The following is a 24,661-nucleotide window of genomic DNA, read 5'->3' as shown; positions in this document are numbered from 1 at the left end:
TTCAGAGGTGTTCGAGTGGCCAATGTAATCCCTGCCCGCAGCATCAGGGCTCCTCCTCGATATCGGTCTGTTTCCACAATTTTGGGGTCCCGAAATCGTGTTCCAAGTGCCCTTCAGATGGGAATCCGTCGAGAATCACTCTCCAGACCAAATCGGGACTCATCCGTGAAAATAACAGTGGCTCGCCGTTCGACCGTCTAGGTGGCATATTGACGACTCACTATAGACGGTCCCTTCTGGAAAGACACGCCAGAGGTAAACAGACAGCAGGTCTCCAGCGATAAAGGCCACTCTGTTGAAGACTTCTGTACACCGTTTGCCTTGATACGATACGTCCAGGGTATGCTGTGAGCTGAGATGCCAGTTGCAATGCAGTACTAAGGCGGTACCGTCGTCCCCTTACAGCCAAAAAATGGTCCACTCTTTTTGATGTCACACGTGGTCGGTCCAGTCCCGGCCTCCGGGATACAGTATCGGTCCCCATAAACTATCGCCTCATCCGAGAAACAACAGAACAGATCACATTAAGTCATCGGGCCACATCAGTTTTTGACTGTCTCACTATAGCCCTCCATAGCAGACAGTCTGTAAGCGTCTTCTCTGCGCTATACTGAACCATCTCTGACTGTGTACACAGCGATTGTGGATGTCGGGCTACCCTGAAAACACATCCCGCTTGATAGGAGCCCTCACATCATTGCTGGTGTGGTTGTCCGTTGATACGACTGCCATATTCCGTGCAGAAAGCTATCGTGATATCTGTGTACAGTTTATATGATTATGATGTGAATTAGAAAAATGATGAGGAAATGGCAGTTTGTTACTTTAATTGTGGACATCAGTGCATATTGTATACTGCGGCTCGTGTATTGAATATTCATGCTGATGTCGTCAGGCACCTGTAAGAAAGTGGGAGAAAGGAAAATTTGAAAACGAAAATCGACATCGGAAACATGGACACAGAGGAATGAGCTCCAGGTATAATGTGCCAGAGTAGGTCAAAAGGTGAAAAATGAGTGCGTGATCAGACAGAAGGAAAATAAAAATGATCTTCTCTCCAGTATCAACAATGGGAACGGCCATGACCTATAACTCAACGGCACAGCCGGACCACAATCAAAATTGTGGAATGATGCTTCATTAGTCCGAGTGGAGAGGGTTTTGATTTAAACCAGCACTCTGACGTTCATGTTAAGTTTACAAATCTCCCGCCACACTTTTTCTGGCGTGCCTGCTAAAACTGCAGTGATGGTAACCACAAAAACCGCAAGGGCAAATTATTATGCTACACTAAGCATTATAATACTCAGTCACGTAAATTACAATACTCAGTCAGTTAAACATATGTGAATCGAAACGCAATTGAATGTTCATATACGTATGGCAGTAAAATATTCAACTTTTGGATTTCCTGCCATATGTTCTTTAAATTATACTCTACGCGTCCCGTAAGTCGAATTAATCGTTATTTAAAAGCAGTTTTTCATCGTCAAAACTGTATTTGATACGACTTATCAAGGCAGAATTGAAAGACAGTCTTATGGATATGCTAGATGAGGCACAACATCCGTAGTAGACGCAACAGAAAAAAACAGCCTTCTGAGAGCGGCTTTATGTCGTGTTAAATTGTGTGTAGTAATTTAACACAACACCGATATGGAAATCTCATAAAACACATTAAGGTAGCAAATAAAATTTAAATAGAACGTCACGTAATATAAAGTACAGAGAATAAAACCACAGGCTGGTTTCACATATGAAAGGAAGGCAAAATAAGAATATGAAAATTGGCTCCTGCATTTAGAAAGTCACATAATACTCGTTTATGTCAGTCAGTAGAAAACACACAGTCATTGCATAAATACGGTTTCCACTAGTATGGTTTGTAGTACTAATAACATTCAAATATAGAAGGACTGATACCTCACACTGTGGAGTGAAGCAACAATTTTGTAAATGAAGATTTGTGCATTATGCTTGAAGCAAGATTCTAAAACATTGTCTCAGTGTATCTGTGAATCGCAATAGTAAGGTTCCGTAGATAAGATTTAAAGAGTGTAGCAGGTGACACAGGCTAGCGGCGTGATTCGTTACCGAAGCGGCTCGATAGTAGCAGATAGTGCTAGCAAGCACAGAGCTCTAAAAGAGTGCTAGAACTGTGACCAAAACAAAACCATTGATGAATCACTGTCTTAGTACGATGTAAACAGTGGCATTATTTAGAAACACCCAAAATCAGTACAAAACATTTACGTATTTATATCGTAGTAGTGTATAGAAATATGTTTATTTAACATTTGTTTAAAATTATTGTGAAACTAATTTAAGCCACTTTCTATTATTATATGTAACTGCACTGGAGCTGTATGCTGAGGTTGTAGACGGGAGAATGGACTGTGTGGGCTTCCTGCTTATGTTCTGATAAAAGCTGTGGTGTAATGTTTCTCCGACTCCACGTATTTCTGAAATGTATAGGTGCTGTGTTTGTTTTATTAGTAACCATGTGAAGTGGACGTCCTTATGACGCATTCAAATATAATTAACGAAAAACGGAATGGAGAGGAACAGTGTGAACTGTAAAGAACGTTTCATGGCATTAAAAGGATGCCAATGTGCCGGTAGCAGTGTAACATTTTATGACAAATAGTTTGTCAATTTAATATGACAGAAATGAATAACAATGTAAATTCTTCGCGAGAAATATTTTGTTGTGCTTAATGGACGGCAAAACGCCGAAAGCAGCTTAACAGCAGAACAAAACTTTGCAATTGAAACTTGGCTAGGATTGATGAAGGGAATTCTAGCAAAAATCATTCATTGTAAGTTAACAAAAGACTACCAGCAACATAAAGGTGTAGAATAATGTTAGTTTCTAATCCAATTAGTATTAAAATATTGAAGCTTTTTATTATATAATTAATTAATAACTGGAGAATGGAAAAATATAAAATAGGCATAATTTGTGAAAAACAATAATAAATTACAAATAATGGAATGGCAATGCTCTTGAGAGATGATAGGCGAATGATTTATAAAATTTTATAAAAATTTCCTTATTTCCTAAACTGATTGTTGTCTGCGAGAACATTCCAATTTTAGGAAATCTAAGAAGGAGGGGTATGTGTAATATTACTGGTTTTACAGCCATAAAATTCTGCTACATAAAACTCTTCCTATGGCAGCTGAAAAGGTAGCAGTGGAAAGATTATGTAATGTGATGTGAGATACCGATGATAGATGGTTTGCTCGGCATGGGTATCGTTAGAAAACCGCCTAAATTGTGGTCCTTCTCTGCTATTGGCTGCTGCGTTCGGAAGTTGGGCGTCAAAATGGTAACCCCCTCACAGTAATATTAAAAAAGCTAAATAGCTTATTTAATTGCAGTTCATATTAAAGAGTCTCTCAATACCGTGCTATCATTCTATTATTTCACAAATGTTAGTAAGCAGCAGAATAATAAATAATTGCTAAACGAAAAGGCAGACGAAGCATTTCGATGATCTTCGGATCGCGCCTAATTTGGATGCCGGGCGATGTGGTTCGACTGTAGGATGAGAGGTGGTTGGGCAGTCTCGCAGGATATATATGTTGTCTGCCGCGGTCGGTTTCAGTTAAGACTTTATTAGTAATGTTTAGTTATTTGGACATCAGCTGAGAACAATGCTATAGTATTAGGGAAATACGCAACTCATTAGTTTGTTGAAGAATGGAAATTATTTGTGATTCTTAAGTGGAATGTAGTTGTTTACTTTCTCGTATTCCGCTAGTAAAAAGTGAGTGGCATCCCGTGTAAACAAACTAATTGAAAATTTAATTATTTCTAAAATATCAGTTCCTTGTTAAGAGTTTATTGCAGCCAGAAGATAACAGATTCACGAGCTACGTGCTGTTTTCTGTGGAGGGGACAACAACTATAGAAGACTACAGGATGGTGAACATTAATTGCGGTGGAAACAAACAGGCACGTCGCGTCTTAATACAAATGAGATAAGTGGCACGTCATCTGTGGTAACACAGGGGGAGGTACGATTGAGAGAAATTTTATAGGGAAGGGGTTTGTCACAGACAGGTATATATCATCCTCTCTCTCTCTCTCTCTCTCTTTTTCTCTCTCTCTCTCTCTCACCGTCTCTCTGTTTCTCTCTCTCTCTCTCTCTCTCTCTCTCACTTTCTCAGCTTGCCGTTGTGGCACACCACTGTATATACATTGTGACAGGATGAAATGTTCGTAAATCAGAACAAATTGCATAGAAAACGTTTTCCCGAGAGGTGTCGTTCTAATCGGAAGAAGTTTCGCTCCGTAGATACCTTACGACAGGTAACAGAGAGACTGTCAAAGTTTCCGCCAAAGACTTGTTCGAACACGAGGCTTTGAGGAGGTTATGTTTGATCGTGTGGCCGACCACTCAGCAACAAGCACCCGACAACTTCCAAAGACAGTGTGAAGAGAAGCCGGCCACAGTGGCCGTGCGGTTCTAGGCGCTACAATCTGGAACCGAGCGACCGCTACGGTCGCACCTTCGAATCCTGCCTCGGTCATGGTTGTGTGTGATGTCCTTTGGTTAGTTAGGTTTAATTAGTTGTAAGTTCTAGGCGACTGATGACCTCATAGTACTCAGAGGCATTTGAACCATTTGTGGAGAGAACTGGTGGAGCAGGTATTACACGACCTATCATAAAGCTCGTGTTGAAGCATTGGGACCAACAGATTTTACGCCCCGCGTTCACTTCTGTTTATGGATCATTCACCTCAGTGCTGCAGGGCTGAACTCTGTATTGTTCACGGATGAGGTCTCATTCACTCGTGATGGTGCTTTCAACAGCCGCGACAGCCATGTCTGGAGTGAGAACAATCCACAAGCACCCGTATCGGTAGTCACCAGCAACTATTTTCTGTCGAGGTATTGGCGGGCATTGTCCAAGATCACGTAATAGGATCTTATCTGCTGCATCCCCGTGTGGCGGTTTCGGTTTACCCCCCAACCCCCCCCCCCCCCCCCCCCCCCCCCCCCACCCACTGAACTGAGAGGTTTGTTGCCATAGTTCTAGGAGACTGTACCCCATGTTTTCCGCGAAAGAATGTGGTTCCCACAAGACGGTGTACCAGCCCACTTCAACGTTCGCGAGCTCCTGAACAACTGAGTCCTCATTGTTGGATTGGAAAGAGAGATCATGAACCACGGCCAGCCTGGTTCTAGACTTTCTTTTTGGGACTGCGTCAAGATGTTGGTGTTTGGAACACCCGTAAAAACGGTTGAAGGCCTGCTTTCCAGACTCCAAGTGGCGTGTCTTCTGGTACAATATACACCAGGGAACTTTGAGTGTAGCAGAACTTCATGAGTCGTTGCCATGCATGCGTAGAGACTGGCGGTCGCACTTTGAACAGTTGGTATGAGCTACGCTGTTGTTTCGCTGTGTACACTGTGTATGTCTATAACGCAATAAATACGCATCTCCGACTACGGGTTTCCTGTATCTACATTATCAATTGTGGAATCAGTCACCTGTTTCCGTTTGTCCCAAAAGGTTTGAGACACACCGTACTCAATGACAATGGATTATCATAAGGCCAACACTGAAAAGTTCACAATTCTCGTTTGGTTTATTGTGTTACAAACTGAAGAAATATGAGGTTCATCACTTACCACCCCAGCGCATTCTCCGGCTTGCTCGAGAGTTAACACTCAAGTTGGTAGACTCCGATCACCACACGACTCGCCGGCCGGTTGATCGGAAAATCTTGCAGATGACGTATCGGCTTCAATCGAAAGTAAACGAGTTAGAAGCATCTTTGGCAGAAGGCCAAGAAAATCTCTGCACCATTTAGCACTTCAGGAAACTGTCGTCTCAGTAGCATGTCCTCAAAGGGCTGTGCATATACTCAAAATCTTATAAATAAAGGTAAAGCATCGACAGTCTGTTTCAGATACTGTTGCTGCACGTTAGTACTGCAAAATGTTTTCGCATTCTAAAGAGAAAGTTGGTGATTCAAATTTCGTAAATAGATCTCGCCGCAAATAAAACCGCCTGTTTCAGTGACTGCCACCCCAAATCGAATATCATATCTCACCCCTATTGCGCGATAACACGAAAAGGGCTGCTTTTTTTGCACTTTTTCGTTGTCCTCCCTCAATCCTACCTGGTAAGTATCCCATACCGCGCGGCACTATTCCAGCAGAGGACGGACAAGTGTAACATAGGCTGTCTCTCTAATGGGTTTGTCGCATCTTCTAAGTGTTCTGCCAACAAAGCGTAGTCTTTGTTTCTCCTTCCCACAATATTATCTATGTGGTCTTTCCAATTTAAGTTGGTCGTAATTGTAATTCCTAGGTATTTAGTCGAATTGACAGCCCTTAGACTTGTGCGATTTATCGTATACCCAAAATTTATCAAATTTCTTTCAGTACCCATGTGGATGCCCTCGCACTTCCCTTTGTTTAGTGTCAATTGCCACTTTCTGCACCATACAGAAATTCTCTCTAGATTATTTTGTAATGGGAATTGATCGTATGATGATTTTACTAGACGGTAAATTACAGCGTCATCTGCAAACAGTCTAAGGGGGCTGCTCAGATTACCACCTAGATCATTTATGTAAATCAGGAACAGCAGAGGGCCTATGACACTACATTGCTGAACGCCAGAAAGCACTTCAGTTCTACTCGATAATTTACCGTCTATCACTACGAACTGTCACCTCTCTGAGACGAAATTACAACTCCAGTCACCCAACTGAGACGATACTCCATATGCGCGCGTTTAAGAGTGCTTAAATCGGTAAAAAAGGGCACTTACTGGATCACCGTCTTTCCACTCGTCCATCTGTCTGCCCCACTTTCAAGCGCCCCTATCTGATGAACGGGTAGTATTATCAAGTAGTATGATCAAGTTCAGATTCATGTCACATACCAAGGTCTATGGTACTCCGTCGGTTTAAGAATTTTACACGTCCAAGTCCATACAGTCAAAAGATACAACCATTTATATTACATGTTTTGATACTCGTACATTCACTTATCAAAACCTATGCCGGATTTCCTGTTTATCTAGAATCATGAAATTTGACAAGAAGCGAGGTTTCACAGTAAAAGTAAAGGAAAAAAATTAGAAAATTGTTAATTTGTTATTGTATCACACGAAAAACTGTTTCTTTGTCATTTGTTAACCATCTGTCTGTCCGTCTGTTAAGGCCTCACTTCCTCAGGAACCGGTAGATATATTAAGATCAATTTTATGCCATATGCTAATGTGTACATTCTTTCGATATTGTAAAAAATTTAAGCTTCCACGACAGTGGAATCGACAATACGGCTATATCTGTTACATATTTTGATATTCGCAAACTCACTCAGCAAAACCGAAAGGGTATTCCCATTGACCTAGAATCATGAAATTTTGCACAAAAGAAAGGTTTCACAGCATAAGTAAAAGAAAAATTGCAAAAATTGTTAATTTTGTAATTACGCAACAGGGTGAACACGTACTCGCCAAATTTTGGAACTCCCGTCACCTACATCTTGGCAGTATCGATGTCGATGACAGCTAAAAACCGTCGAGTTTCTCGATTCTCGAGCTTGATGAAACTTCTACAAACATAATTACGATTGTGCGGAACACTGAGTGCGCACTTGGACAGTTTTTGGTTTTATGAAGTTTGTTCCTGTGTGAAAGTCTCCTGCGAGATTCGTGGAACGCCACGTCTTTTAATACATGTTGCAAAGAAAATCGATAAGAAACAGTCACGGATTTGGCATCAACGAATTCTTCTGTGTATCACCTTTGTCGTCAACTTGGATGGATGAGCTTCTAAGATGACTGTGCAACATATCTCATTTTTAATTGTCCTTGTTATGTTCGGGATTGTGTGGATAATATTTTATCGAAACTCGGATGAAATGTTCGAGTCTGATAGGTTCTAACACACCACCTTGTATAACCGATTGGGTGCGACGTACCCTAATGATTTTAGACAAACAACCAGTTGTTAATTTATTTCGGTTATCGAGTACAGTGTCTTTCCATTCCAATTCACATCAAGTATGTGCTTCAATTCCACTACAAGAGGAACTACTTTTAACAGTAAGGAACATTCCACCATCCACTGGCTTTTCTCTATCCTTTCTGTGCGTTGTAAGTCTCCGGCTTTAGCTGTATTTCAGTACATATGATAATTTCTGCTTCACTGATTTCCATGAGAGCTTAGAGCTGTGGTACTTTCCCAACCTGTGTGAAAATAGAAAATGAACAAAAATGAAATTAGGTATAGTCACAGAGCTAGTCGCTGCAACCAGACAGAATACTCAAGCACTGGTGGAAAGCACTGGAGAACGACTGTACATAATGACTGTTTGCAGTAATTTGTGGCACAGAATGACATTCTGATCGTATTACCGACGTAAACTACGAGTAAACAGGAATATAAACAAACAGACATACAGTTTCTGACACGGAAATCTCGCAAAAGCGAAATTTTATTTTTGCAAAGTAGTCAGTCAATGAGTGAAGTCGATGCTTATAAATCCTTAGGACTGAGGATACATGGAAAGTTTTCTTGGTTGTCTCAGTTTCAAGATTTGCCGAAACTGAATGCTGCAATAGTCACCGTAAGAATGATATCTAATATATTCGACACTGAAACATAAGGGACTGTTTGTTTTGCTTACATTCACTATGTTATCTCGTGTGGTGTTATGTTTTGGGACAAGTCCGTGCACCCACCAACATTGTTCCTGTCCCAGAAAGGGGCGGTAGACTGATCTGTGAAATCAGTTCGAAATTTTTCATGAAAGCCATTATTCAGATCCTAAATCTGATGTATCTGTACGTATGTTCCATGATGGGATTTGTTACTGAAAATACGCTGGGCAGTAGTTCTGTGATCGGATGAAATTCTTGTGGAAACCCAACGTTTCCTCCCGTTATGCAGAGGACTTCAAGAGGGCTTATTGCTTTAATAGAGGTTCAGTGCACATCCTGGGTCCTCACTGGCCAGGGTGTCGGTCGGAACTACAAAAAATGCTACGCCTCCACACGTAGATAGCCTTCGCAGGAGGGACGAAATTTTCTGTTTCAACAAGGAGTTCTTCTGATCCCTGCGTAGTAGCCCACAATATTGTAATGGCATTTCCGGCCACATCAGTTTACAATACTGATACATTCACAAGAAACAGCAACACTCATTCATGGAATACTAAGAGGTAAGATGATGTGTACTTGGGTAACACTTCCTTAAGCATAGTACGAAAAATGTGGACTATTGTTCAGCAGGTTTCATCTCACAGCAGAACTGAAAAGAATTCAGACATAACTTCAAGTACTGATATAAGTATTGAAAGGGTCCTTTGTGGCATAGCTCCTCTATTGTGTACAGGAATTCCTCGAATTTCTTGAGAAGTTTCCTCTGTAACGTGTTATTTGCGCGTACACTTGCTTTGTTATTCTAACCAACGTTGTAAATCAGGTGCCGGCTCCTTCAATGATCACATAGCTCAGCTCGTAAGGTCGGACGGAGACTAATGAAATAATTCAGGTTGATGTCGTATTCTTTGATTCCTGAAAGTCATTCTGCAGTGTACTGGACCGTTCTTTAAAGGGCAAAATACGAGTTTACCTAGTATCGGAACAGATTTATAGCAGGATACAACACTGCTCTGAGGGAGTAGTTAATATGTCGTTCTTAACGCACAAAAATCGACAAATGTAATTCTAAATTCCGCAGTAGGCCCTACCTCAAGGGAGTGTTACAGGACAGCTGCTATTTACAGTTTACATTGACTGTTTAGTGTATAAGGTTAGTGACTACTTGCGGGCTATGTTTTTGTCGGTAGGAAGGCTGTAACACCAGGAGGCTATAGCAAAATGCATGAAGATCTTCAGAGGATTGTCTGCTGGTACAGGAAGTGGCAGTTGACTTTCGACATAAATAAATGTGACCCAATGCTCACATATAGGCGAAGAGGTGCCATAGTTTAGTTACTGTAAAAATGAATCACCATTAGAAACAGAAACTTCCGCTAAATACCTGTGAGAAATCATCGGGATCAACCTAAAGTAGTAAGAGCACATTAACTAAATACTAGGAAAATTAGATGCCACACAGACAATGGGAGTATATCGTAAAAGGACATTGTAATTTTTTATTTGTACGGAAAGTGAAGTTAAGGAGTCAGGTACTAATCCCCCAAAAACAGTTCGATGCAGTTCTCAAAATTTCTCGCTTTATAGTTTTCCAAACATCTTTAACATGGAGAAGCAAGGTCGACCTTTCTCGACAGGTCGGTGGATCTGTGGTAAAACGACAGCCTACCACATACGGTTGTTATGTTCCAGCTGCGGCTGATAGCGAATTTTTAAACAGAGGTGCATATTCTCCTAGCAATTCTGTGAAGTTAAAAATATATAGAGGTGTAAGGAACCAATAAAATAGTAGACGCTGAGTCGCTTGTCAGGTTGCCATTATTCTTTTTGATGGTTCAAATGGCTCTGAGCACTATGGGACTTAACATCTCAGGTCATCAGTCCCCTAGACTTAGAACTAACTAACCTAAGGACAGCACACACATCCATGCCCGAGGCAGGATTCGAACCTGCGACCGTAGCAGCAGCGTGGTTCCTCACTGAAGCGCCTAGAACCGCTCGGCCACATTCTTTTCGATTTTTGTAATGTTCAGTTTGATTAGCTACTTCATTTACATATAAAATTCATCAAATATTTGCTATTTAGCAAATGCATAATTGCTATGTTTGTGAGAAATGCACATCTTCTTATTTCTTTCGCAGGCAAACATCGAATGTTAATTGCAAATGTAAATTCTTAATTACTGATCTTTTTAAAAGATTATTTAAATTTAAAAACAAATTGGAAATTATATGCTTTTTCATTGTTTGTGTTTAACGCTACAGGGAAATATTCAGGGAAGACGCACTTCTGGTTAAGATTTTGTCACGGCTGGGAATCGAGCCCGCACCGCACATATGGCAGGTGATCATTCTACCAGACACCCTCACGACCTGTCGACAAAAATAGACCTTGCTGTAACATATTAAATAACGTCGGAAAACTACAAACACAATTTTTTTGGAATTTTTGAGAACTGCATGGAACTGATTTGGGTGACATTCTGAACCTCACGTAGCATAAATATAAAAACATACAAAAATCCGAATACCATGTGGTCCCCCTTGTTAGATCCTCTGTGGCGAATTTTATGGAAATGTAGCTTCTCTTCGAAGGAAGCGACTTAAATAAATCGTCGAACCGATTTTTCAGTGGAAATGAAGTCGCATGCTTCTTGAAGAAGCGTAGGGGAACGATGCGGGAGGCCCTCACCGCCGTACTAGGCTAGCTCCTAATGGAGGTGGTTTGCCGTTGCCTTCCTCCGATCGTAACAGGGAGGAATGATGATGAAGAGGACACAACGACACCCAGTCATCTCGGGGCAGGTGAAAATCCCTCACCCCACCGGGAATCGAACCCAGGCTCTCGTGCTCGGGAAACGAGAACGCTACCGTGAGACCACGAACGGCGAACGATATTTCGGTACTGTTCGTTAATCTGAATACGTTACGAGTAGGATTAATAGACGAGATGGAGATGATAGATTGAAACGTCCCCTTTTGACAAATTATACATGACTGTGCTTAAACTGACACACAATATTTTTTAGCGCAACGCAATCTGACTTTCAGAAATCCCTACAAAAGAATGGCCCTGACTAACATTAACCTATGCATTTCACAAATCGCTTACCTCACAAAAATCTTGGTTACTCGAACTACTGCAATACAGCGAGCGCCACTACTGCCAGATAAATAAAAGATTCAAACTACGGAAGGCACTAACGACTGATAGGCATAGTTAGCAAAATGAAAGATTTTAATAGAGAACAAACAATGTATTTACCTTAATAGTCATAATATATATAGCAGTTCATGACAAATTACAAAACTCCGCCATCTCTCTCCCCACATCCACCACTGCTGGCGGCTCACCTCCAACTGCGCAACGCTACGCGCTGTTCACATCCAGCCGCCGCTGCCCAACACTACAATGGCAGACAACAATGCAAACTACCCACAGACTGCACACAGCACAGCCAGTGACTTTTCATATAGAGCGCTACGTGGCGTTACCAATAAGAAAACATAAACAGCCTACTTACGGACGTTTCACAACGAAAGTCGACGTGTTTCAGAGAGTTACAAAAAAACTCAACGAACTCCAGTGAGAGATGTTACTGAAGAAGTATTGTGCGTCACGAAGGACTTTACTGTTGAAATTTTGAGGTCTTACAATTCAGGAATAATCGGGCAACATACCACTGTCAGCCACATACAGTAAGAAAATGGAGAAATTTTCCTCCAAATCTATTGTGTCCATTTCGCGAGAGTATATCGGAGGAGCTGTTGTGTTGCCGACCTGCTCACGAAATTCCATGGGTAAAGCTGTTCGTGATGCACAACACCTCTCTAATATCATCGCCCACTAGACTTTGTTGAGCATCTCCGTAACACAGAGTCTTACTGACAATCGTTAGTCTCATTCATCGTTCATGAATGAGACAGGAAAGGGTAGGAAAATGTAATGCCAAAAGCACCCTCCACCCCACACTGCTTCGACAGTAGGGATATAGATGCAAAATAAATAAAAAATAATAAAAAATTGTTTAATTGGACTAGTGTCTTTGTTCCTGGCTACAAAGCGACGGCGGCCGGACAGGAGTGTGGCGTGAGGACAGCGCAGCAGCCACTGTTGAGTCCGCTTGCCAATGGACTCAAATTATCGCCGCTTGGCGGTGTCCGGGCGTCAGGGGAATGCAATTAGGACGCGGCGAGATTCTGTGACGGCCGCTGAGGATTTGTGTTATGGCGCAGTAATGCCTGGAATGCTGAGCCGCGCATGAGGTCCTGCGGCGTGTGGAGCGGGCGGCCACGCTATCCCGGCTGCACCGCGAACGTGAGCGTTGTCGGGCCTGACGCAGCGGCGGCGGCAGTACTTCGTTGTCCGACTCAGGTAACTGCTTGCATAGCACCTGGACGACACTGGACAGGATTTGATGCAAAGAAATGAAAAAACAACTGTTTGGTGACGACTAATTCGTCTTTCAGCTAGGTGGTCCACCTAAAAAACTGGTTTCACACAGCAACCACTGAAAAACAGAGGCTTTGCAGCATGGAGATTGTTCCGATTGCGCACCTGCACCTGTAAGGCCTTGAGTATATTACTTGACATCCATATTCTCAATTACCCATCTAATCATGAAGGTACCAACTGGCATATTGCTCACTGTCTGGTTTACCATGAAACATGTTTTCTGCTGGTTTTTTGGTAGTAGGTCATACTACCCTTAGCCTTTTCCTACTTATGCGCCACATAACATATAGACGTTCGTGGCTTTGGTTGTTCTGATAGAAACGAGTGGCTTTCTAATAAATTGTGTATATACTGCAGTACTCTTACTAAGACTTCATAGTTAATGGTTTGGTATATTATCCAACTACACACCTGCTTGCCAGCAGACTTATCATTTTCATGATATCTTTGGGTATGCCCTCTTCCGTATGTTTCAATACTTCCTGCTTAGTTGGAATTCGTTACGGTATATTACATTAGATTCATAGTATGGCTTACTAAAAATGTTTTTATTAAATACGTGGTACCTTATGAATCTGTGATTGATAGATTTCGTTGATGTAACTTTATACTCTTGTCTTGTTAGTTATTGTTAGTATATGCAACATGACTATACATACAAATGTGGGGTTGACCTCCAGTAAGTGGTTTATGTTTTACTGGCGACAACATATAATTAAATGTTTCATTTTTAGTTGCTACTCATCACTATTTAAGACCATAATTGTTTTGCTCCATTTGCTTCACGGCCACGACATTAGCATTAAAATGTGGTAAAGTACGCATAACTTGCAATATTGACCACTATTCAGTACGTTCTTTTTTACTATTACGTGTCATATATACACTGAAGAACCAAGGAAACTCGTACACCGGACTATTATCGTGTAGGGCACCTGCGAGCACGCAGAATTATCGCAACATGGCGTGTCAAAGGACTCACCTGTCTGAAGTAGTCCTGGAAGGAACTGACACCATGAATCCTGCCAGGGTCTCCATAAATCTGCAAGGGTACTATGGAGTGGAGATCTCTTCTGAACAACACGTTGGAAGGCATCCCAGATATGCTAAATAACAGTCATGTCTGAGGAGCTTGGTGGGCGGGAGAAGTGTCTGAACTTAGAATATTGCGGGATGTCGTATTGTTCCCTCTGAATTGCCAAAGTTCGTCGTAATGTACAACAGACATAAATGGATGCAGTTTATCAGAGAGGATGCTTACGTACGTGTCACCTGTCAGAGTCGTTTCTAGACCTATCAGGGGTCGCATATCACTCCAACCATACATGCCACACGCCATTACAGAGTCACCACCAGCTTGAACAGTCCCCTACTTACAAGCAGGGTCCACGGATTCATGAGGTTGTGTCCATATCAGTATACGTCCATCCACTCGATACAATTAGACACGATACCCATCCGACCAGGTAACATGATCCCAGTCATCAGCAGTCCAATGTCGGTGCTGACGGACACAGACGAGGCGTAAAGTTCTGTGTGGTGCAGTCATCAAGGGAGGACGAGTGGGCCTTCGGCTCCGAAAGCCCATATCTATGATGTTTCGTTGAAAGGTTGGCACGTTGACACTTGTTGATGGGCCAGCATAGAAATTTGCGACCATTTCTCATGGGCTGCACTTCTCTCACGTTCAACGATTCTCTTCAGTCGTTGTTGGTCCCGTTCTTGGAGGATCTTTTTTCCACCGCCGCAATATTGGAAAGTTGATGTTTTACCGAATTCCTGATATTCACGGTACATTCGTGAAATGGTCGTACGGGCAAATTCCCACTTCGTTACTACCTCGGGGATACTGTGTCCCATCGCTCATGCACCGATTGTAACGCCACGTTCAATCTCACTCAATCTTGGTAACCTGTCATTCTAGCAGCAGTAACCGATCTAACAACTGCGCCAGAAACTTGTTGTCTTATAAAGTAGTTGCCTACCGCAGCGCGGTGATTTGCCTGTATTTGAATACTCATGCCTATACAAGTTTCTTTAGTGCATCAGTGTATTTGTTCTTGAGTTTATAATAACGTAGTGTGCAACTCCTGTATTATTTTATTTCTTAACTTATCTGTAACTTCGATGTTAATCCTTGTACAGTTAGGTATTGTTACATGTTACTTCATATTACCACTGCATATAAGACTTGGACCTCGCCCTTTTGTTATGTATTTCATACTCTTGTCATTGTTTTCTGTGCATAGAAGCCCAAAGATGGCATAATATATCTCCAAAACTGATAACCCAAAAAAATAATGGTTTAGGCGGAAGAAAGGTGTTTGATTTGACACTCTGTACTGGACAACCAAAGTCCCGCAACTGTCTGTGAAAAGACGGACATACAGAGGCTTGACAGCAATGTCGAACCTGCCTGTTTGAAGCCTTTATCTGAAACCATCTTCACAGCGGACGTGAAAGCGTGCACGGACAAGGATCGGGTCGAATTCTGTGTCTTCACAATATAGAATTTCGTTTTCCACAGCATTCCGAAGTGTGAAAGACTGAATAAGACAAGGCATATTTTTGTTCGAGGTGACTGGAATGTCGCCTGTAAGATGTATGTTCGTTGTGTATCACAGGCAGCACTTGGAAGACGACACATTTTACGAGTATTAAGTTGTTTGCAGTTGAAGTACATATTCGGTGGGTCTTATATCATAACATAGTCCTTTCAATATACGCTGTTTGAAAGCACTGGCACATCATGACGTTTCAATAAAGGCTTCGGTTTCGATATGATTTGCTGATGTGTAACAACGGGAAGTATGATATCGGTGGTTAAGCGCTCTGAAGTTTTATGAAAATTCATCGTTCTTGGTACGATTTGCTAGAATTAAGATTAAAGACCTAGACATACATAACACAAGTGCATTCCAACTGCTATGATGTCCCATTTCACAGTAATAGTAATTGCAATAATAATAATAATAATAATAATAATAATTCCTTGCTTAATGCAAATAGTTGCGGGTGATGGCCTTAAATGAGGAGTTAACATAGAAAAACTTTGTCATTCACTGTATTTCTGTGTAGTAAAAGATTTAGTATAACAAAGAGATTTAGTAAAACAAAAAGTGTTGAGTGGTAAATCAAAGCACAGAGACGAGACCTAAAATGTATTTATTCGCGCCATTGCTTCTCCGTGTATACTTTATTCAAATTCACATACCCTAAGAGATTCTGGGACTTTCTTCTGAACATAATTTAAACATGTTGTGTAATATTCGATTTTGTGTACAGATATATACGGTATCAGGATTGAGTTTGCTCGAGTTTGTGAACATGCTAGGGAACATGCATCTGCGACTTGCAAGGTTGCTCCCCGCGTCACTGCCTAGTTCTGTTGCTGTTTAGTATTAGTTACGTATTCCGCTAATACGTCTCTCGATTACATAACACGTAATACTTTTACAAATATTAGGTATAGACGTGCGTAGAAGCAGACACGTACACATATGCACTTCGATACACACATACACAGCCTCATATTCTCACGTATGACACACCTAATATTTAAAAGTATTTTGTAGTATTACGGTAGACAAACGACTTTTGGCCTTTGTGTTCAAGAGAGCTTGCAATATACGCAGTGGGAGATTTTGCACGTAATGATGAAACAACTTCTGTCTGATGTGGGAAAATATTACAAAGTGCACTATTTGTAATGAAAGAGTTGAAAGCTGACGTCCTTACTGATTGGCCTCGTACCATGTCCTCGGATATTAAAGTGTTTCCTTTCGTATACGGGAGAGACAAAAACATTGCTGTCACGTGGACAGTGGGATCAGCGTGCGTTTTAAAGGAGCTAAAGTAGCAGTTTTACGTGGGTAGCGGATCGTAAATGAACTGTTAGATTTACGCCTCAGATAAAGCACGTTACGTGCTGTGGACCAGCTCATTTCCAGGAGTATAGGAGCCACGACGCAAACCAAGTCCGGCGTGCTTCGCGACGAGCAATGGCGTAATAGTGACCACGCCCTTGTTCGTAGCTATTGACCTAAACAACTCCTGCCTTCCCAGGTTCTGAAACTAGAGCAGTAGGTCAGGCTTTATGTGTTCTCCGCTGTACGTAAGTTGTTCCCTTTCGTATTAGAAGGTTTAGAGAATCGTAATTTTTTGGTTTATAATACCTCTTGCTTTGTTATTATAATACGGCGCATGTTCTGTACCTCAGAACCAATGCAATTATTAATGAAACACAAAATAGTAAAAAATGTAATGTAAAAGCTCATAAAATTCACATAATCTTAAAACACAAGGCACATTCGTTTCATTGTGAACTAAAATAGAAAACAGATCAATTAGCAAGGCAGTTGCAGCACTCACATCTTGATAGGAAACGCATTCTGTTAAAATGTGATGCTCAGATACCAGTGCTCAACTGTTTTCATGTACTTCAGATGGGTGAGTGATTAAATGGAAACGGGAGAAGTAAACTGTAAGAGGTGACGCGCAAGACACGACGATTGTTATCTTACAGCTCTTAGTGAGAGCGGGACGATATAGCAGCGAGCTGGCTGAAGAACTGTTCTGTTGCTGGCAGAATTCGCGAGACATCAATCACTCTCTGTTTCGGTGTCAGAACTTCCGCCTTGCCACGAACTTCGCTCCAGATAATTAACCGCCTATCACTCCCCACCAAGGGAGGAGAAGGCCGTCGTTCGCTCTGGAACGATACATCTCAGTTCCAAGAACTGTGTAACTTGAGTGGAAAATTAATATTTTAATATTCTTCTCTCTGTCATTAATTTAATCTCAAATTATACGAGGTGTGTGAGAAAAGCGGTGAGACCGATTTTTTATTTACCCAAGTCTTTATTTTTTCAGACAACAATATTGTCGCCTTCAAAGTAATTCGCTTCGGCAACTACACACCGCCGAATTCGTAGTTCCCGGTCTTGGCAGCAGCACTGAAAGGCTTCAACTAGCAGGGCCGTTACCATGTCGGTCACATTCTTTTGAATGTTGTCTACGGTTCAAAACCGACCTCCTTTTAAGACGTTCTTCAGTTTTGGGGAAAGCAGCAACTCACAAGGACTCAGATCAAGTGAATAGGATGGCTGTGAAACAACAGGAGTGCCTTTTGAGGTAAAAAAATCCGCGATGGAAGTGGCCATCTGGCGTGGAGCGTTGGCACCTTATAGCATCCACTTTTCTCCAATGTCCGGTCTCATTCGAATCATCCTCTTCCCGAACCTTTTAAGAACTTTTTGTCCCAGAGGAATAAATTCTGTATGCACGGTGCCCCTACTGTCGAAAACGCAAATCAGCATCGTTTTGAGCTTTGATTTGCTTTTTTGAACATTTTTCGGTAGAGGCGCTGAATCAGTATTCAACTCGTCACCGAGCCGTTTTGTCTCAGAACTGTACTAAACATTCCATGATTCATTACCTGTCATCACATGACTGAACCATTCGTCATTGATCATTGGAACCTTTCTCAAGAAGATCAACGCTCAAGTTTCTTCAATTGCCCTTCTGCTCGGTTTGTGAGGTTTTCGGCACATTTTGGTGTAAAACTTTAGCATGTGCAAAAATTCGGCAAAAATTTTATGTATGGTGAAAGTATTCAAATTCAACAGGTCACCAATCACCTTTATTGTTAGACGTTCATCTGATATCAGAAGAGCACACACATGTTTTACAGTTGAAGAAGTCTCCCTGAGCGAGTTTCATCTTCAACCGTATTGTCGATCATCCAAAAATGATTTGTTCAAATGGTTTTGAGCACTATGGGACTTAACATCTGAGATCATCAGTCCCCTAGAATTTAGAACTACTTAAACCTAACCAACCTAAAGACATCACACACATCCATGCTCGAGGTAGGATTCGAACCGGCGACCGTAGCGGTCGCGCGGTTCCAGACTGAAGCGCCTAGAACCGCTCGGCCATACCGGCCGGCAAATGATTTGTGCCAGCGAAAACGTGAACTTTTGATTAGGAATGTTCCCCATAGGGCTGTCCCAACGTTTAATAGCTCACACTCGCGAATTCCCCAGACTTAACACTGGACTTCATGACATAAAGTTTCTCTAAATTCCCGTTTCTGGTTTAGTAACACACAACAAAAACGTCGCTTCGCTGATGGTGCTCTCAAAAGTAACGTGAGGGCTGTACGGAATTAAAAGACTGAGCATCTGGAAGGGATGCACACTCCAGTCTGCACAAGTCTAACAGCACGGCGCTGGCAGATCGCTCGCAGTGTTGTCCGTGCAGAGGAGCTTCTTCCTTCAGCGTGTACAGGACTAATCATTGTACGAAAGTACACTAAGATAACGACGCACCATGACGAAATTACCCATACGGGACGGAAATCGGTACGTGTGATGGCTACGTACAGACAAATAAATCATTACAACTTCAGAAAAAATGTATGTTTATTTTTTCAAGAGAAAGCACGAAGGCAAGCATTGTGCGGGCGAGCGTTATCCTGCTGAAATGTAATCCCAGGATGGCACCAGTCTGGAATCTCACTGAGTGGAGTAGAATTGCCTTCAGTGAGGAGTCCCACCTCTAACTGAGCCCTGATGACTAGGGGAGGCGTGTGTGGAGACGCCCCAGACAGCGCTGAGATACCAGTCTGACTGTCGTGAGTCATACGGCTCGATAACTGGGAGTGATGGTCTGTGGTGACATTTCATTTCATGTGAGGGCCCCTTCGGTTTTCATCTGCGGCACAGTTACTGCACAACGGTACGTCTAAGATATTCTACGACCCGTTTTGTTGCCCTTCATGGCAAGCCGACGTGGTTTTACGTTACAGCAAAATAATGCAGGTCCGCACACGGCGAAAGTTTCTACTGCATGTCTTGATGCTTGACAAACCCTACGTTGGCGGCAAGTTCGCCATATCTCTCCATTGTTGAGAGCGTTCGAAGCACTACGGCAAGAGCTCTCCAACCATTTCGGGATTTTGACGATCTAACACACCAGCTGGACAGAATCTGCCAGTATATCTCTCAGAAGGACATCCAGCAAATTCATCAAGTAACGCCAGGCAGAATAATTGCTAGCCTAATGCCCCGACGCATTATTGATCTGTTCAATTTGTAAAGTTATTTCTCTTAAATAAACCAACCATTTTTTCTGATATCGTAATCAACTGTTTGTCTGTACATATACACAACATCTGTAAATATTCCTCCCGTTCGTGTAATTCCTCCGTGGTGTGTTGCTACGTTTGTCTTAGCGTATTTTCGTACGCGAGTTAGCCATATAAACGCTAAGGAAGATGATCGGTGACACGGACTTTCTCGAATATAAATTTTCTAAGTTTATCTAACGCGTTGACTTCGGTGCGAGATGCTTATAACAGTTTCCACAACGAGACTTGGTCTCGAAACCTGGCAGAAAATCCAAAGAGATTCTGGTCGAATGTGAAGTATGTTAGCGGCAAGAAACAATCAATGCCTTCTCTGAGCGATAGCAATATAGGTACTATCGAAGACAGTGCTGCCAAAACAGAGTTACTAAACACAACCTTCCGAAATGCCTTCACAAAAGAAGGCGAACTAAATATTACAGAATTCGAATCGAGAGCAGCTGCCAACATCAGTAATGTAGAAGTAAATATCGTCGGAGTAGTGAAGCAACTTACATTACTTAATAAAGACAACTTTACTGGTCCAGACTGTATACCAATTAGGTTCCTTTCCGAGTATGCTGATGCATTAGCTCCATACGTAACAATCATATACAACCGTTCGCTTGACGGAAGATCCGCACCCAAAGACTGGAAAGCTCCACAGGTCACACCAATATTCAAGAAAGTTAGTAGGAGTAATCTAGTAAATTACAGGCCCATATCGTTAACGTCATATGCAGCAGGTTTTTGGAACACATATTGTGTTTAAAGATTGAGAATTACCTCGAGCAAAACTGTCTATTGACACACAGTCAACATGGATTTCGAAAACAGCGTTCCTGTGAAACACAACTACCTCTTTATTCACATGAATTCTTGAGTGCTACTGACAAGGGATTTCAGATCGATTCCGTATTTCTGGATTTCCGGAACGCTTTTGACACCGTACCACACAAGTGGCTTGTAGTGAAATCACGTGCTTATGTGTCTGGATTTGTGATTTCCTGTCAGAGAGGTCACAGTTCATAGTAACTGACGGAAAATCATCGAGATAAACAGAAGTGATTTCAGGCGTTCCCGAGACTAGTGTTATAGGCCTCTTGCTGTTCCTTTGGGAGACAATCTGAGCAGCCGTCTTAGGTTGAATGAAGATGACGCTGTTGTTTATCGACTAATAAAGTCATCAGAAGATCAAAACAAATTGCAAAAGACTTAGAAAAGATATCTGAATGGTTAGAAAATTGGCAGTTGACTCTAAATAAGTAGAAGTGTGAATCATCTACTTGAGTGCTAAAAGGAATTCGTTAAACTTCGATTACACGATAAAACTGTCTACTCTAAAAGCCGTAAATTCTACTAAATACCTAGCTATTACAACTACGAACAACTTAAATTCGGAAGGAACACATAGAAAATGTATTGGGGAAGGCTAACCAAAGACTGCGTTTTACTGGCAAGACAGGATTTGGGCTGGACATTATTTAAAAGAAAGGCGTTTTTCTTTGCGACAGAATCTTCTCGCGATATTTGAATAATCAACTTTCTCCTCTGAATGCTAAAATGTTTTGATGACACCGACTTACATGGGGAGAAACGACCATAACGATAAAATAAGGGAAATCACAGTTCATACGGATAGATACAGGTGCTCGTTCTTTTCGCACTCTACACGAGATTGGAATAATAGAGAACTGTGAAGGTGGTACGATGAACCCTCTGCCAGGCACTTAAATGTGATTTGCAGAGTATCCATGTAGATGTAGAACTGGGGAAAAGGGTGCCGTACTTCTTCCATAGATTTCCATATGGCACCAATCGCAATTTGAAATATGTAGTAAAGAGTGAAGAGCTCTTTCGTCTACTGAAAAATGGAATAATTGCCAGAATGGAACAGAACAGCAAGGAGCTGCAGATGCTGTGAAACAATGGTTGCTGCAAGTTGCTGAAAACTTGGTAGTGTATTTCTAAACAGTGTGACAACATGGTAAACAAAAAACGATAGTTTTTCTCTCAGACATTGCTTATTCGGCGTTTACTCGTCATCTGATTATTTTGGGAGTCAGTCTAGGGTAAGGATCAAATAATGTAGTGGAACACCTGGTACAGGCACGTTCGGTCATACAGGTATGAAAATATGTGACCGGTCATTCGAAAGATTACCTGGAATGTTGTAGCACATAGTGACTTCAGGCGCCAGTGGATAATGTGGGTGGATACTGCGAGTGTATACAAGTGCTGCGCTTAGCTACATCTACAGCTACATCTGCACTCCGCAGGATCCCTTTCCGTATCTGTTAGAGTTGTTGAGGGGACTACTAACGCTTTCGTCTTCCCTGTTCCATTAGCTAATAGTGTGCGGGATGAACAATTGCCAGCAGTCTTCCGTACGAGCTCGAATTTCTCTGATATTCCTCTTATGGTCGTTTCATGAAACATATGTGTGCGGATCTAATATATTGCTCTCTCTTTTTGGGACGAACGTTCTCGGAGTTTTAAAAACGACGATCTCCGTGATGTACAAAGCCTCTCTAGTAGATTTTTCCACTGGAGTTTGCTGAATGGTTTCCGTGAAGCTTTTTTGCTTGCTAAACGAAACATGCCCTTCATATTTTCATCCTCTCGGTGTAACATACACGAGATAAACTATTAGCTACAGTGCGACGAGAGGAAATTATGCCTCTAACAGCTATAAACATTATGTATTCGACGCATGAAAAAACAGTGAAAACTTATAAATATTAATTATTGATATAATATTCTATGATGTAATTAGACATATCGATGAGTATCATACAAAGACAATGATAATTGTAAATTGCTTTTATGATCTGCGTTTGTCTTTCTTTGTTTTTACCTTTTGTTGGTTGGCTTTTGCAAGTTGCGAACGCATATCAAACTGAGGTCTGTTAAGAAATTGTAATTATTTGTCAATTATTATTTGAAAATAGAGTTCATTATTATTATAAATATGAGTGAATAATTATTTGTAACTTTAATTCCTCTCTCAGTAAGCATTATCTGTGTTAATTATTTCTTTCCGCTGCAACGAGCGCAGCCATTGATGATAGCGATTTGTATCGCGTTTTTATCTGTGTTTTCCGTAGAAATAAATCAAATGTTTGCTTGATGAGGTCTAAATACTGCACAATATGAAAGTTTAGTTTATAGCGTTTAATAAACATTTTAAATATTTACTTATTTGCTCTAACAATAGAACGTCTCTATCAATTGTCTGCCGCCATCTTAACAATTATCACAGCGGCAAATTCAAATTACGCAACTCTGCAGACATAAATGCTGAACCTAATACATATGTGTAAAAATAAATGTGCACCGGTGGTCCCGAACTCATTTTAATGAAAATAATTCGAATCAGATTGGTTCTTTAAAAACAGTGCTCATAGCACGATCGTTATAACAAACTTTTCTAGCTGATGTATGGAGCCGAAATTAATTACGCACATGTTGCGAAGAATATTGTTTCAGGTAGCATACGTCAGTGTTGTGTGCGGCTGATATTCTGTGGTTTTAATGATCATTTTGGTGAACATAAACACAACGTACAGACAACCCTTTAACACGACGTTAACTTAGAGTTCTTTAGCAACTTGATCAAATCCTTAGCCGGGAGAAAAATTATTTAGTAATTACTCAATGTAATAAAATAAAATTATCATTTCCATTTACAAATTAGTTAAATACCAACCACTGAATAACACAGAGAACGCCACACTGCCGCCCAACGCGGGACCACCAATGCACGCATGTGCAATCTTCAATTGAAATCAGTAACTCCAGCTATAATTAGTAATAATTGAATATTGTGGCTGCGACAATAATATTTTAAAGTGTTATTTGTGTATATGTGTTAGTTATAAGATTATTTTGTGTCAATTGGTGCTTGTCAGTGATTTATATATTCTTTGTGCTATATTGGTGATAGAATGGTAAAACAAAAGAAAAATAAACCGCATGAGGATACTGATGCAAAGATGACATCAGAGTCTCAGGTAGAACAATCTACCCATATTTCTGTCAAATTATTAGAAAATTTAATTATGAATGATAATTTAGTAACTGATGTCCCGAGTGATAGTAGAACTGGGGAGCTGCCAAAACAAACTGACACTCCTGCATTCAACCGGTTAGGAATTAATGACAATATTAGTTCTGAGCAAGGGGCAGAAGTTAGCAATGCTCAAGCTATGTCGATACAGGATATGCTAACAGCATTTTTTGAAAAGTTTACTATTAAAGAGCAGGAGCGTGAAAGACAACGTCAGAAGAAAAAGGAAAAACGTAGACAGGAAAAGCTTATAGAAAAACAGCAACAGGAGCTCAGGGACCAAGAAAAGGAAAAGAAATTTATGGAAAATATAAACAATATTTTTCTGGAAAGTGATAAAGAAATTGTCCGTAGGATGAATCAAGTGTTG

This window comes from Schistocerca americana, chromosome 6 (assembly GCF_021461395.2).
Source record: "Schistocerca americana isolate TAMUIC-IGC-003095 chromosome 6, iqSchAmer2.1, whole genome shotgun sequence".
Lineage (NCBI taxonomy): Eukaryota > Metazoa > Arthropoda > Insecta > Orthoptera > Acrididae > Schistocerca > Schistocerca americana.
Note: the sequence above shows the minus strand (reverse complement) of the source record.